This window comes from Chaetura pelagica, unplaced genomic scaffold (genome assembly GCF_000747805.2).
Source record: "Chaetura pelagica isolate M959 unplaced genomic scaffold, ChaPel_1.0 scaffold174, whole genome shotgun sequence".
Lineage (NCBI taxonomy): Eukaryota > Metazoa > Chordata > Aves > Apodiformes > Apodidae > Chaetura > Chaetura pelagica.
The window spans coordinates 1,294,879-1,312,252 of record NW_009953722.1 but is presented as its reverse complement, the minus strand read 5'-3'; positions in this window follow the sequence as shown (position 1 = coordinate 1,312,252).

Below are 17,374 nucleotides of genomic sequence, written 5' to 3'. Positions count from 1 at the left end.
CTCCTCTCCCACCTGCAGTCTGTTTGTTGAGGGGCTAGAGTGAGAAAACCAGAAAGCTGTGAGTTTATGCAAGCGCTGATCAGAGGTGGCACTACTCAGCAATAGCACCTGCCCAACACTGGAAAGGCCACATGTGGAGCACTGTGTCCAGTTCTGGGCTATCCAGTGAAAGAGAGAAATAGACATACTGAAAAGAAGCCAGAGAAAGGCCACAAAGACAGTTAAAATACGGTAGCATCTGTCCTGTGAGGAAAGGCTTAGAGTTGGGACAGCAGAGAGAAGGCTCAGGGGGAGTTTATCAATTTATATAAATACCAGAAGGGAGGGTGCAAAGAGGAGGTGCCAGGCTCTTCTCAATGGTGCCCAGTGACAGGGCAAGAGGCAAAGGCTGCAAATCAGAACACAGGAAGTTGCCTTTGAACAAGGAAAGACTTTGTTAGTTAAGAATGATGCAGTCCCGTTGCAGGTTGCTTGAGGGCATTGTGGAGTCTCCATCCATTGAGATATTCAGAAGCTGTTTGGACATTGTCCTGGACATCTGGCTGTAGGTGGTCTTGTTTGAACAGGGTGTTGGACCAGTTCACCTCCACAGGTGCCTGCTAACTTCAGCCATCCTGCAATTCTGTGGTAGCCAAAACATTGCTGTGTCATCAGCTGTGGTTTAGCCACAGATCAAAAACACAGCACCCTCCCAGAGGAGCCCCCAGTGAGCTGCTATGTTACTATTAAATACTAATAAATTACAATTTAATCTTAAATTGCAAAAAGGAGGAAGGATGGAGGGAAGAAAGGAAGGTAGATAAAGGGACTTTTAAGGAATATAATTACTGAAAACGTACCTTTTAAAAATTACATAATACACATCCTGCTAGGGGAAAAAACCCACAACCCCTCAAAAACCAAAAAACGGAATCAAATCCTCCTGGTAATTAATCAACATTTTGCAGGAATTCTGTTGCTTTAGTTGTATAAGAGGAACACATCCAGATAAATATGGCAAAATTCTCATAGTTTTAGATATTTCTAATGTTAAAAATGCCAAACAGTTGTTCTCTTTACATAACAGATATGGTATTTCATATTTAACTTAATATACTGAATAGGTGCCTGGTACAGTTAATCTCCTTAAAGTTGATGAGAATCTTTTCATGAGCTTCCCCTGGATCTTGCTTTAACTCACAACTTTTTATTCCTTATTTTGTGTTCATAGTGCATTAATATTACTTGGTCAAATACATCCTATTTATTTGTCTATCAATTAATTAAATCCATCTGGCCTCTACTGACATAATACATAAGCACATCACAATATTACATGAATGTTATATTTAAAATTTTGTGGTAAGTAGTCAACTAAGAACAATATCTTGCTTCTAATTTTTTTCTCTTAGGTCAGGATTTTTAAACCAGTATTACAGGGAGTTGCAAATTACTGTGTTTGAGAAATGTGTTTTTTTCATTTATGTTTGAGTCATTTCAGTAACATTTGCTGTCATTTTTCTGTATACTCATACATCTTGACTATATTCCTTCAAGATTATGTGTATGGTCTTTCTCATGTTTTGACTGCTGACCTTGACCTTCTGATTTCTAGGAAAATATATGAAATCACATTGGTATATATTACTGTATATAACATCTCTAGACAAACATTTTAACTCAAGTAGACTGTGTATCCTTGGGTAGAAGAATAAATACCTTGGTATGCTGTGATAAACTGTTTAATAAAATAAAATAATAATGAAAACCTTCTTTTCAGTCCAGGCTGCTATGCTGCCATACATTTTATTGGTCTGAAAGGTAGAGTTCTTGGCAGAGAAATTGTCCCATGGGCCACATAAAGGGCACATGGTATAATTCAGCCTAGTGTAACTATAAATGTCCAGAAAAGAGTCCGAAAGGTCTGCGCAATTCAATTTCTGATTTATGTTTTGTGTCAGGGTGAGGAGATTTTGGAACTGACCTAGACAGAAGGCGAGCTTTGTGCTACAGCTGGAATTGTCCAGGTGAGAGTGGGTACATGCAGCAGGAGAGTTCCCCGTTGAGTGATTCAACTAACACATTGTGGAAAGACATTTATTAAAAAATTCTTCAGGTAGTCATATGTGCTAGACATTTATAGATATGCATGTTATCTGTTATCATTTGATTTAAAGTGCATTTTTCTTTGGTAACATTTATCTGTGGAATTCCTTACACAAGTGAAGGGATGGCCAAGTCTGTTGAAAGTGTTTAATGATTAACTATGTAAATAGAGTAGAATGGAGGGGAAATTTGTCTCTTTTCACACACAAGAAGGAGTTATTGAAAAAATGATCTGACTTTACTGGGCTTGATTAGTAGATTCTCACCTCATTTTTCAACTGTCCCCTAGGTTCACAGCATGTGATGTATATAACATCTAAGCAGTTACTAACATGCAGAATATACACTTCCTAACACATATAATGTAGACCTTAAAGATTTCAAATTTATAACAAATAGAGATCAAAAAAGAAATGTTGCTATTTCCTCAAAACAAAAAGTTGTGTTTTTTTCTCACAGTACCTCAGCTATATACATGTAGAGAGAGTGAAAGAGAGAGAGGTAGAAAGTACTTAGAGCAACAGCATCCTTCTGTAAAAACATTCACTTACTCAGAAAAAATGACTGCACTTGAAATAGTAAAATTATTTTATAAGGAAAATATTAACTTTTCCTTGCTTTTGACTGATTTTATATCTGAGTGAACCACAAAATCACACCCTCCAGAGAATACAGTTTTTTCTAGAAATTGCATTTGTTCACGTTCTAGAGAGACAGTTAGGAGAATTTCTGATTTGATCAATAGGACTTCTTATTACTTTCCAGAAAGAAATATTTTAACCATTAGAAATATATTTTACTTTTATTCTGGACAGAAAAATAGTATTTTTGAAACAGAATTAACAGGTTATTAAAATTGGCAAAAGAAAAAGTAATTTTAAAGTAATTCTGTCCTGTGGAAAATGTGTCTATTTGAAATATGTACAAATTGCTTTCTCATGGAAATATTTAATAGTATACAAGCTAAATAAATATTCAGTTCTTGACTTTTCAGTAAATCAGTGTATCTTGACAGCAAATATAGGGCATAGAATAATATATGCTTAGAATAAAGAATAATAATGAGCTGTTTGAAAAGCAGGAAGAACAATTAAACATATTTTTTCCTGGAAAAATTAGTTTGGATGGAAATTTTCCAGCAGGCTATTCTGAGCAATGATATTTTATTGGAAGTGTCGTGGCTTATGCTGGGATGGCAATTAAACACTCAAAAATGATTGCACACTGCTGATCTTTTTACTTTTTACATAGTGTTTATTAACGTATTTTAGCAATCCAAATTGTCATGAAATGTAAGGCATATCTGAAGGGGATTGAAATGATGAAGCTTGGATCTTTTCCGTGTTCTGTATCAAGTTTAATGCAAGTAGAGAGCACAGATGGCTGCTCTCTACAGCACCTAGGCTCCTATTTTCGGTGCTGATAGATTTTCTTATTTAAAAAAAAAACACACCACACCATACAAAAACCAAAACCAAACCCACAAATAAACAACAAACCTGCTTCTATTCTTTGATTAAGCTATGATTTCTCTAACTTCCTAAACGTTTTGAACAGTTATCATTCTGAGCTGTGAACTGTGTTGTAAAACAATAGGTTTCAGAATTTGTCATGAACAGCTCTCTACTATAAGAAGTTCTAAACCTCCTATTTTTTGATAAGGCTAATTATGACATGAAATCTTTGTTTTGCTTTTGGTGATCAGAATTTGCCAGAGAAATTTCAGCCTGAATTTACACGAGACTGATGTCTTACAGATTCCTTTGGTCTCTTGATGGTCCTGGTTTGAGCCAGGATGAAGCCAGTTTTCCTTTCACTGATTTTTTTTTTTTCCTTTTTCCTTCAGTAAGCTCTCTTTTAACTAGCAGCAAGTGTTCCAGCTAGTGAGCTGATAACACTGGAATGTTTATGTTACTGCCAAGATTCCAAGGTCATGTCTTTGCTCTGCCAGCTCAGGCGCTACCAGGAGATCTATGGCTTCCTGCCATAGACTGGACTAGATGAACAGCAAAATTAGCCAGAGATATTCCATTCCATATATCTAGGTAAGATCAGAGGAAGGTCAGAGATCACAGAAGACAACTTCCTTCCTGCTTCTTCTTCCTTTCTCTTCCATCTATGGCCGGCATCCAGGGAGGCCCTAGGTTCGTGCAACCTTAGCTCTACCCTCAGCTCCTCTCTGCTCTGCCACTCCCTCCGGCAATGGTCCAGGACGTTTTGGGACTGTTCACAGCTCAGGAGATGCTGTGGGAAGTGCTGGGGATTGGGGGGGAGTCAAAAGGCTTTTGCACATTCCTGAGCACATTGTATGTAATTGTACATATTTTCTTTTATCATTAGTGGTTAATTAAAGCTGTCTAGTTTAGTTTTCAATCCAGAGAGTCTCTCTCATTCTCTCTCTCCTTTCCTACCTGGGGAAGAGTATTGAGATTGAGAGCATTGTTGTCTCTGATTTAATTGCTGATCCTGAGTCAAACCATGACATTGATGTTTTTTTGGGTCTGTAAACATAAAGACATCATAGAATGATACATTCTACTTCCTTCTCTTATTTCCTTCTCTGTAGCGATTTCAGTGGAAGCTTACTGATGTATGAAGTGAGTGGTCAATGGACCATGCTGATGTCAAACTTTTGCTTTAGGAGACTGACAATCAGAGGCTTAATTAGCTTTGCCAGACATTTTGCAGCTGCCATTTTTTTAAAGCAGTGAAGAAGAACTAAGAGAATACTATTTACATTTTGGCAATAAACATACTTAATGAAGTTTTAAATGGTATTTAAATTATGTCTAAGTAGATCTCTAAACTCATTTAGCAAACAAATGACTACTAATGCTTTAGATAAAAAGACAGCTGTATTGGGTAATGATCTTTGAAGGGAAAGTAATATGGGTCAATAGAAAATTCTCTATCATAGTTAACAATTTATGGTTTATTTTATCTTAAACATTTTCAGGGTGTACTGCTTATTGTGTACTTTATTCATGCAGAAATAAGAGCTGCACAAAAACCCTATTGTGTAGACTTCACAGCAAGAAGCTGCACTGCTGGTCATGTTTCTAGCAGGAAAAATATGCACAGGTCTTTTCAGGAGTCTCAATTCATTAAATACTTCCCTAAAAAAGAAAACAACAAAAAGATAGTGATTTTGTGGATAGACTCATGCAGCTGGAGATGGCATTAGCACTTGCTCTGTGTAAATGTTTCTGGAAGGAATGCAAGGCACGTTGCTGTGATTTTGGATGATAGCAGTATTTTGTTTGCACACCTTTGAGAAGAGCAGCAGAAATCAGAGCTCATAAAATTGATCATAAATAATTGATTAAGATGGGAAAATGTAAAGCTTTTTTACCAGTTTCATCCATCTATCTGGATGATACATGAGATGTATTTAATTGTATATAACTTTATCTGTCTGGAAATCATTTATCTAAATCTCACTTAATGTTATCTATTTACAATAGAGGTATCTAAATCAGAGCTAGGTGGTAGTGTCTTATAGTCAATAGGAATCTAACCAAGGCTCTGACTTAAGCTTAGTATGCAATGGAGATCACCATAAGAAATTAATGCATGTTTTATCACACAAATTGTACCCTAAACTCTGAGCAGGTAGAGATTTCTTGCAAGGGGTATAAATGAAACTTGATGACTGCCCTAAACTTAATGCCCAAGTTTTAGGTGAAGATGAAATTTAACACAAACTATTAGTCACAGCAGGGGGTGGCTCTTTGCAGAACAGACAGAAACATTTCACTAGCTCCTTCGTAAGTGTTAATAAAGGAAAAAAACAAATTAGGTGGTACATTAGAGAAGAGAATATACTAATTAGCATATGGTTCAGTGTACACTTGACTAACAGTTCCAGTAGTGTATAAAAATTTTTGCAGAAATTGGAAAAAAAATTACCACATCATCACCAATACAACAGCTTCAGAGAAGATATTAAAGTAACATTCAACTTTTCTAATGTTCCTTTGTTCAGATTTGTATCACTTTGTTAGCTTGCTTTTTAAAAACACTCAGAAAGAGGATCCTCATGACAACCCTTAGAAAAGTATATGTATTTAGGTGGCTTTTTTCTGCTGTCAACTCTTCATAATTGCATCTGCAAACATGTTAACCGTGGTTGCAAACAGCAGGTTAAACATTACAGTCATTACCTTTATTTGTTATCTTTTGCTAAATTTATTGCAGATCTTCAGGAAATTCATGTGTGTATTTTTGCTGTCTCTTACTCTCGTTCTTCTCACACCCCAGCAACCTGTCTACTAAAATGGAGGAACTTGCCTTCAGACAATCACATGGGCAGTCATTTGCACAAACATCTCCATGCATAGACTAGATGATAACTGTACATTTCATTCTTCTTTCTACTACTCTCCTTTGCATGCAAATACTTCAATAGGTTCTTGTTCACCTTAACTGGTTACCATACTAGGAAACAGACCAGGAAAAGGTCAGGTTTACATATATCTTTATATTTATTGAGAAAAATAAAGAAGACTGATATTGCTGTCTTGATGACACTTTCCTCCATGTGATCTGCCATTCAGAAAATGGATGAATTTGTGTGAATGTGTGTTTGAAAGTGATTTATTAAGAATATAGCACTGGCAATACACAAAAAGTAGAAAAGAATAAGCAGCAGAACATGTTTGTAAATGAGCTGTGAGTTCTAGTGCAATAAGAAAGAGGAATTTATTAGAATTATTTCACAGGGATGTGCTAAGATCCCTTAGTGAAGCAGTAAGGCTTCTACATCCAGTGGAGCACAGTTTACCCTGTAGAATGTGGTTAGGTGAGAGCACTGCTATCTAAATGAGATTTAGATACAACCATGAATCTATCATAATTATACAATTTATGAACAAAACGGAAGTGACTTGGAAATGGCACATGCTCCTGAGCCCAGGTGAAGTGAGCAATTAAATGTTTTTTTTTTTCATTTTTTTATCACAGAATCTATGTGTTATGCCAGCTTTCTGCAGACTCATGACCAAAGAAGAGAATAAACTGTGCCTGATGTTTGCATGGGCACAGGACAGAAAGTGAGTTTCTCTAAGAGGTAACAAAACTCACACTGAAAACCTGAAGGAAGAATAATATCTGATTACATCTGAAAACTGCTAACCATCATGTTTGTTGAAAGTGTAGCCTACAACAGCACAGCGACGTCAGAGCAAGTGTTCCCCAGAGTGCTGAATCTCTGCTTTTCTGTCTGCAGTTGCTGTGAGAAACATGCTGAGAAGCAAGCAGTGAGATGAGCTGCTAAAGCTGTCTTTGGCTGGATGGTTAACTTACGCATATTTTCTAAAGTGTGTCAAAATACATCAAAATATGAAACACAGCAGTACAGCTCAGCCATATGTGAGTGGTCATGAAACTGGAAAAATATATGTTCCCTTGTGTCCTTTGCAACAAGAATGTTACTCTTCTGCTTTCCTTGTCAGCCCTACCAGCTCACATGCTCTTGCTGCAGGGAGTCGCTTGTGTTCTCCAGCTACAGACATCCTAGGTAAAATCTTGCCCTGCTGGAAGCAACAGGAGTTTAACTATTGATTTCAGTGACTTCCTCTAAATTGGTTTTCTAAGGAGTGCTTCTGCTTGCTGGGTGGAGCTGTTGGTGCTGCCTGCCTGCTGACCCTTTTTCCCAGTGAGGGAAAGTTGTGAGTGCTACAAGACCCTCCTTTCCTAGGCTTACTTTTTATAAAAATAAACACTACATGTGGGGCCACTGCACTCGTTGGCCAGGTCTCTGATTTCCTGCTTGACCAAGGGGCTTGAAGGGCTTAAACTTTTCCCAGGGGATTAAATCCTCCAAGTGCAGTCTTCTGTCTGTCTCCAGCCTCTTGCCATGCACTTGCATGCTTGCATTGTCTGATTCTGTGACTATTTGCTATGCAATTTCCTCATCTTTTTTTCATTCACACACAGAAAATGGGAGAGTTTGCTATAAGAAGACAATCCTCAGCCTTTCCTCGAAGGAAAATGATGTGAGAAACCAAAACTGAATGCTACAGGTTGTTTTGTTTGTGTTTTTTTTTCCATTTACTAGCATGACAAATGCACCTCTGAGATTCTGCATTGTCACTTCTTTTAAATCTGGGCCAGTGATATTTTCTGGTTTTAAAATGGAAGAGGATAGATTTAGATTAGACATTAGGAGGAAATTCTTTACTGTGAAGGTGGTGAGACACTGGAACAGGTTGCCCAGGGAGGTTGTGGATGCCCCCTCCATGGAAGTGTTCAAGGCCAGGTTGGATGAGGTTTTGAGCCACCTGGTCTAGTGGGAGGTGTCCCTGCCTACACAGGGGAGTTGGAACTAGATGATCTTCAAGGTCCCTTCTAATCCAAAATATTCTGTGATTCTATGATTCCTTGGTCAGACACCTGACAATGCTTACTCCTTCAGCAGAGAGACATGTACTGTACCTAAAAACAACAGCAGACCAGAACAGAAAGAATGATGGGTAAGTTGGGGGGAGATTTTCAGACTTACAAGCCTGAAGGGGAAATGAGATAAGTCAAAACAGCATTTGTGAAGTGATGTAAAGTCAATGATGTAAACGTGTTTTTCACATCTTTTACAAGGTGTAGGACTGAAAAAATACAGAACTGCATTGTAGTTTTAATGCTTTGGCCCAGAAGAGGCAGCCCAGTATAGGACTTTAATTTCCCAGGTTAAGTGGCCTACAAAAGCTAGGCTTTGAAATCAGGAAAAGGAAAGGGAATGGAATATTAGAGGACTCAGAAAGCATGCATGCCTAGATCCACCTGGAAAGGATTGAAAGTGTTGTCCTTAACATATACAGATATGCACTCAATCTATTTTCAAAAAGACAAGAGGCAGTTTAGCAATATTTTGTTAAAGCAAAAGTTGTAAAATATTCTAAACAATTCTTTTTTGTGTGTGTGTGAATGAAGTATTTTGGTATGTTATATTCCATGATGATCATTATTTATTTTTATTGTTTCCACTAAGAAAAGGTAAATGTATTGGAACAGATTTGTCCTGTTGTCTTTGGCTCCGCTGAATTGTTGGACAGGTCTGAAAAGAAACTGGAAGCTGGCTGCTGTTGCCTATTCAAGATTTCCCCTGAGGTGAGAAAAAAGGTAAATCTTGGAAAAGACAACATAGTTGCTATTACATTTCTACGTCAGTTTAGTGATGATGTGAGGAGTAGCAGAGGTTTCCCTGCTCTCACTTGCACCATGATGAAGGCCCCCACATCTTAAGAGCTGAGTCCACTCTTAAGGATGTAACTGGGTCCCCAACAGATTTTCTTACTCAGGCCAATGAGGACCAGATGTCAAATTAAGCCCAAAAGGGCAGGACTGAAAGGTTAAATTAAGACATACATCCAATAGGGAAAATTATATGGTAATGATTTCAACCCTGGCTGTATCTAAGCTTAGCTGGTTTTGGTTTCTAAAATATAATGTATTTGTGAATTCTAGTATTGCAGATGCATTTAGAATAAGGAGTCTCATATCAAGTTGATAAGCACTGCATGAGAGCTAAGAAAAAACCAAAACATAAAATGAAATGGATCAGTTCTACAGTTGTGGCACTCACTACAAATGTCCTTTTAAAATGTCTTTGCAGATTTTAAATCAATGATATGAGACTATGGATAGAAATGGCATTAAATATGGATGAGCAACAAAAATTGAAACTTGAATCAACTCCCAAGATATCTCGTCTACCTCTTACTTGCACATCTGTTTTCCTTTAGATAAGACGAAAACAAGAGTCTCATCATATCACATTGCAGTCCTGTAATAATGGAATTAATTCTTTTAAATAAGATATTAATTTGAAAGTATTTATTATGTCAACCTAGCAACCAATCTTCAAAATGTGGGAGAAAAATTATTTTCCTGAAGGGCAGATGGATAGAATTTGAATATACTGCTCAGCTTGCACATGAGGAAAAAGCTAATATGTATTATAGCAGTTCCTCCAGCATGAGATTACACTACCTTCAATGTAATAGAAAGGGCCTAATTGAGTACTCTTGCTGCACACAATAACCAAATATCTCATGAGTAACTGTATATGCAACAGCTGATTTAGACCTAAGAATATGGTTGATTTCCATTCCTCTTTTTGAATAGTTCACAAAACTATGTGATAATTTTCCAGGAGTTGATAAGTCAATATATTTTATTTGAGACTGTTTTTCAAATGGTGAATGCATGTAAAGAGGGCTCCATCTATTATAATCATTATTCCTAAGTAGAAAATCATATGGCATAAGTAAAGGGTGATCATCCATCATGGATAATAAAATTTTAAAGCCAGGCATTGTCAAATTGTCATTGTGTTTGGGAAAAGTTTATCTGGAATTATAGAAGGAAGGTAAATATCGAGAAGATGATAGGCAAACTTATTAGTAGGTTTTCCTTCTCTGTAGTTCTAACATAATTTTGACAGAAGTGTTTAGCTATTATGAGCAGGCCAAGAGGTAAACTCTCTTCTATCTCATGGGAAGAGGAAGTTTGCAGCATCTAAACCTAGTTTTTAATAAAGCATTTGGTGGAAATTGCAAGTCATCTCCCTCTGGAGGAAATATAAAAACACTTGTTTGTTTTGGACTTCCAGTGCTCTGATTTTCTTTCACAAACTACTAATCAAGCATTCACAGCTCCAGAAGGCTAGACCTCAGTGTGGCCTCAGAGAGGTGCTTCAGTAAGTCATTGTCTAGGAAATCATACAATACAATCTTATTTTTAATATATCAAGTGATGATACCCCACTCTGATTTTAATTTCAAATTTAGTTTAAAAAATGAAAACAACCAAAATGAAGAACGAGTAAAGAAAACCTGAACCTCTACCTTATTCTGGATCACCATTACATTAATAATTTGAACCAGAGGCTCTCGCTCAAAATTACTGTTATGAATCAAAGGAAGGAGAACACTCAAGAAAATAAATAAATAAATAAAATCCTTTTTGCCACTGTTTCTTTGGCAGATGGAAAATATGACCACTCAGTGGCATGCCACTTCAGTTACTAGACCACACAAGGCCTTTCAAAGTTGAGCTGCATGAATACCAATACCTTATAAAGCTTAATATTATATGTCTCCTTTGATAACCAGAACTCAGTTAAAAATGTGTGCCAGTCTGGTAAGAAATTAATACAGCTGATGCAAAACCTATCTCAAGTGAGTATATCTAATACGAAATGTCACATTTTACTGGTTGACACACATTTATCACTTCATTTTACAGTACAGTAAACAACTCATAAGTCACTGGCTAATTTGATTGACAGTAGCCTTGGGCATTCTTTAGCAATCTTGTAGTATACTGCACTAAGTCAGAGTTTTAGGGTAATTGACTTCAACAATATGAAAAATAAAATTCCTATAGTCTGCTTAGCACAAAAGGAAAGGGGGAAATACAAAATGCGAGAGCAATAAATTACAGAATTTTCTCATTTGAGTAACAGCTTTAATAGCTTTCTCTAAGTACTGAGTGCACTCAATTGAACATCTGCTTTCCAGCTGTGTATATTGATATATAACCAGGGTTTTATTCTTTTCTACTTTAAATATATCCATAAGTTTTTCAGAGCTCCACTACCTGACTTTCTGACAATGCCTTGATTGTGAAAGATATAAAAATGTCAAAAATTCTGTAGGCCATTTTATGCCCAGGATATTATTTTTCAATTGAATCCAAAGACAGATGTCTATGAACAATTAAACCATTCTCCAATCACACCTTGTTCCAGCTGGGATCATAGAATTAAAAGGAAATAAGCCATCATGATTCACTTATTGCTGGAGTACCTAGTGTTTCCTGTACTGCTGATAGATTCTTATTAAACAATTCTGTCGATGGAAAATGAATATTGTCCGCTGCTTGAACTTCTAAAGTTAGTTCTTTGATATTAAATTTGATTTTCTTCTCTTATAATCATGCACTTAGTAACTGGCTTCAGAAATTCCCATTAGATGGAGATTATGTTATCTAAAGCTTACTAAATCCCACATCAGGTCTCAGGGAGTTTAGCTGTAAAGTAGAACACTGAAAAGATCTGTAGAGAAAAGAGGAACTTGCTAATCAAAAAAATGTAGCCTGAGGTCTCTTCTGTTAAAGGAGATGTGGAAAATGTTCCCTTTGTATGAAGTTATATTTTTCAACTCCCTTTGCCACTGTTTCTTGATTGGCAACCACGCAGCTCAGAGTTACATCTTTAGCAAGCAGCTATATCACATGTACATTTGGACCAAAATATCATCAGTAGGTTTATGTTTTAGTGATTCACAACAAGTATGTTCCCATTCATGTGGGGAACATGTAATTTCCAGACTGTGCCCAGAAAGGTTGTTAATAAAATATTTCTGCACTTTGTAGATTGACGGTTTATGATCTTAGGTTATATATTTTGAAAAAAAATACACACTGTTACCATTTTCCATGGACACAACAGAGCAGACACAAGCAGCCTTTGTTTCAAAAAACTAATATAAAATTGAAGGAGAAAACTACTGATTGATTTGTTTAATTTTATTAAATGGCACCACAGAAACATGATTGCATCTTTCAGAAACACTAGCAATTAAGAGGGCACATTAAAGTGGGTAAGTTAAATCTATCTTAGTCTTGTTAAGTTTTTGAAAATGATTGACACATATTAAACTTCTGACCAGGGAAAATGCAATCTAGTGAGAAGTTGTTTCCCTTAAAAAAATAAGATTTCCAAAATATGAAAGGAGATGATTGAAATATGCATCCAAAAAGCAGAAAGTTGACACAACTGCATTTCTGCATACCACTGAAAGCCTCTATTAAGTGCCCTGGTTTACATTACACACTTCTTGTATTTGCCTATGAACACTTAACTTGAAAAAAATACAAGGTCATCTTCTGCTCACAGGCCCCAGCCAAGCAAATCCTTTAAGCATTAGGTTAAATTCAGCAGAGAAATAATACCACTGACATCAGTGAACCTCCACACATGTTTAAGTGATTTAAATGTTCACAGGTTCAGGGTAGTTTTATTTAGGATGTATTCTTTTGCAGCCGTGAGCTCTAAAATAACTTTTACTTTCTTTCCTATCTGATGACTGTTTGTAGTAGAGAAGAAATTTTTAGGGACAGTTATCTTATATGATTTATATTATCTTATATTTCGAAAAAACCCTGAAATGTGGGACAAAGAACTGCATCAGTCTTGCTACAGGTTTGAAACAGAAAGAACAAATTTTGCATAGATGTAAGTTTATGCAACAGCAGTTATCCCATATGTCCACTCCAATCCCACCCTCCTCTTTTTGTTGTATTTTATATATTGGTAAAATATTGTGACACAGTCTCAGGTGTGCTTAAAAATAAGGAATAATGTAAAACTTTTAATTGACTCAATTTATGAGAAAAAGCTGATAAATGTCTGTCTGGCAGAGAGAGCTACTGAAGTAGCACTTAAAGGAAAATTAGATTAATCTACACTTATTATCATCTTTTTAATGGAGTTTATTGCAGGAGTTAATTTATTTTATTTTATTTATTTTAAAATCTGGAACAGACATAATCCAGCTTTAAAAAGGAAAAATCCTGACTTTCTTTGTAATTGCAAAAGTTGCAAACATTCTTTTTACTGTTGAGCTAAAGATAAGATTTTGAAGAAAAAATACACTGGAATCAAACCTTCCAATTCTCTCTGTCCCCCTGCTCCCCACCTGGGTTCAGTTAGGAACACAACAAGCATTCACAATGCTGATTGTTAAATATCATTATATTGCCCTAAAAAGGACATCTCCCTTATGAGGAAAGGCTGAGGGAGCTGGGTCTCTTTAGCTTGGAGAAAAGGAGACTGAGGGGTGACCTCATCAATGTTTACAAATATGTAAGGGGTGAGTGTCAGGGGGACGGAGTTAGGCTTTTCTCAGTGATGACCAGTGATAGGACAAGGGGTAATGGGTGTAAATTGGAGCATAGGAGGTTCAAGGTGAATATCCAAAAAAATTTTTTTACTGTGAGAGTGACAGAGCACTGGAACAGGCTGCCCAGGGAGGTTGTGGAGTCTCCTTCACTGGAGACATTCAAAACCCACCTGGATGCGTTCCTATGTGATGTACTCTAGGTGACCCTGCTCTGGCAGGGGGGTTGGACTAGATGATCTTTCAAGGTCCCTTCCAACCCCTAAGATTCTATGATTCTATGATTCTATGAAAAGAGAGGCTGTTATAATGATACTGACTACTTCTATCCAGAGGTTCTTGCCTCTATCACAGGGTGTGTGTGTGTGTGAGGAATTGAGATATAAAAAATTAAAGCAAAGCAACCATATTCACACAGAATATGAATGACAGAACAGAGCACTGCAGGATCCCTGAGATTTTGACACATGCTAAACCTCAGGACCTGCTTCAGCTCCAGCAATTCACCTGCTTGAGAGATTGTAACTGGATATCCAACTGATTATAATTTGTTTTCTGCTGATTTGACACACTTAAAGTCATCTCCTAAATGTGGAATAAATCCTGTTGACTGATGTAGAAAGGGATATTTAAGCTTATTCTTTTCACCCTTCAGGTATTTTATTACTTTTTTTCATTTAATATGAAAATTAAAATCTGGGACATGCTTAAAAATCAAGTCCTTGATAACATTTCCAAATATAATAATTTGTGCCTAGTATTGGATCTTATTGTTGCAAAGATATAAAAAACTGCATATTACAAATGTAACTTGAGGCACATGAACGATATAATAGGTCACGGATCGTGACAGATGCACATGAATGGAACATGTATGTTTGAGCTCTAAGGTGCCCCAGGCTTCCTCTGTAGCGGAGATTTTTCAGGGCAGATTGTTTCCCCATAGGTTCACTGAGAGCTTAGACATACTCCCTTTTCCCCTGAAACTAAGTGCCTACATGGGTTATAACATCATATGAAGTTGATGAACTTACTTCACTCAAATGCCCATACAAAGGAGAAGCTCTATGCCTTACTTTACATAGCTTATATTTTCAATGTATTTCTTGAATCTTACACAATGGATAGAAAGTAATTTGTCATCCCTCATTATAAAAATACTTGGAATCTTCAAAACTAGTGCCACTGAATTGTATTATGGAGCAGAAAGGTCAAGAACTGACAAGAAATCATACTTGTTATTGGCTTGGATTATTGATAAACTGTAATTATTTGAAAAAAATGATACACCTTTATGTGACTGAAAAAGGAGAGTCTGATAAATTGTTTCTAGTTCAGCATCTGAAATCAGAATGGTGACAACCTAATTAACATTCAAAGGGATACTAAGGTAGAAACATGTTTCTGCAGGAGTGAATGTTAACACTGTGAAGATTTACACTTACATCTGGGAAAGTCACGGCACACTGGATGAGCTCCAGCAGGTAAGAAACCATTGTGTAGGAAAGGCAAGTAATTGTAGATCACAGGATCAAAGGAGTGCTTGAAATGTTAGTGGAAATTGCTACATGAGTTTAGAAGAAAGGTTTTCTCCCTCATGCAAAGCATGAACTAGGTGTTGTATGGGGGCAGAGAAAGAGATGACTGTAAGTTCTAAGGTAGAACATGAGTTAAAATGTCAAGAGGCTATTGTTAAAGCAGTCAGGGAAGCAGGCTGTGGCATGCAGAGGACACTGCACTTTGGTATATGAGGGAGACAACAATGTGAGGTTTCAAACCACGGAACAAGGGAAACTCCCACAAGAGCTAAAGATTCATTTATTTTGTATAGTTGCAGGATGGGTTTGTTTCCACAGGTAGTTCCAGGTTTGGACCTAAGCATCAAAGCAGCTTGTTGTAAAGGATGTAGGAGGATTTAGTTTACTTTCCTGATTTTTTTTTTTTTTTGCAAATAAAAGTGGTTTTGCTTAAGATATCTCTATTTCCTGATCTGTTGCTTCATTAGTCAGCTGAAGACTGCTTTTGTTTTTTTTTTTTAAAAAAAGAAATAAATGTGTTAAATGAAACTCTTTCTTACAACAAGATAGTTCAAAAGTTGATTAAACTGTCTTAAATCTACTTTCAGTTGTGAAATTTAGGGTCTTCATTAAAAACCAAATTAGAAACTCTTCTTGCTTGCAAAGATAGGATTTTGTTAGGATATTTGTGAAGGTAACAAAAAACAGGTGAATAGGAACTTGAATATAAATTGGGTACTGACTTCAGGATTCAGATTTTTTTAAAGTCCTTGAGATTAGTCTCTCTTGGTTTCCCTTGAAATTAATGATGACAACAGGATTGATTTTGATGAGAATATAGTGAGCTTTAGCAAGAGCAAATCTGCAAATCCTGCTCTATGAACAGCTAATCCTGAAAGATTAACTTACAGAAAACATTTGTAGGATTCTTTTTTTCATCTTTCTTCCAATTGAGCTACACCCTAATGAAACAAAAAAGCACTTTACAAGGATAAACTTGTAAAAGGAAAACAGACTAATTTTCTCTTCCTCAAATTAGTCACATACTGTAAATCTGTGTTTTACACAATGCTTGTCTGTGTTAATACATAACTAGTACATGGTCATATGTGTGTGTGAGAGAGAGAAGAGAGAGTGCATAAACTAATATGCATATGTTCACTGGCATAGAAGATGCTAATTATCTACTTTAATGAACTGCTGGGGTTTCTTTCAGGGAATGGCAAATGATAACTCAAACAAAAAAAATATGTCTGTGAACCAATTTCTTTGATTCAAACTATGAAGATTAAATATGATCATGGTCATATTCCTCAATGAAATTTTCATGATCAAAAAAGTCAATGGCTTAGTGATCATAGGTAATTTAAAATATTTTTGAAATCTAATGTCGACTCATGCTTACCCTTACTAAAATGTGTAGGGTATTTAGATGAAAAACCTGGAACTAAGAAGCCTCAGAGTTGTTTGAGACTATGCCAAAGTCTGAAGACTCAGGTCATGTGCTAGTCCTTGCTTTCAAAGTCAAGCTTACATCTTCCAGAAATTTTACACCCCTTAATAAATGCCCAGTGACTGCAGAATTCTTATTTCCAGTGGCTGCAGAATCCTTATTCAAGATATTTTTGTGTAAATGAGATCTAGATCTCTTCTGCTAAAATCTGTCATGCTTTGAGAATGAGAAAGCTGAAGAATGTGGTTGATCTTGTTTTATTTCCAAATGTGACACACTGCTTCACTGAGGTTGCATAGTATTTGTTGCCTTTGATCACAGAATGATAGAATGGTTTGAGTTGCAAGTGACCTTAAAAATCATCTAGTTCCAAGCCCACGCATGGGTAGGGACAACTTTATTATTTTATTTATTTTATT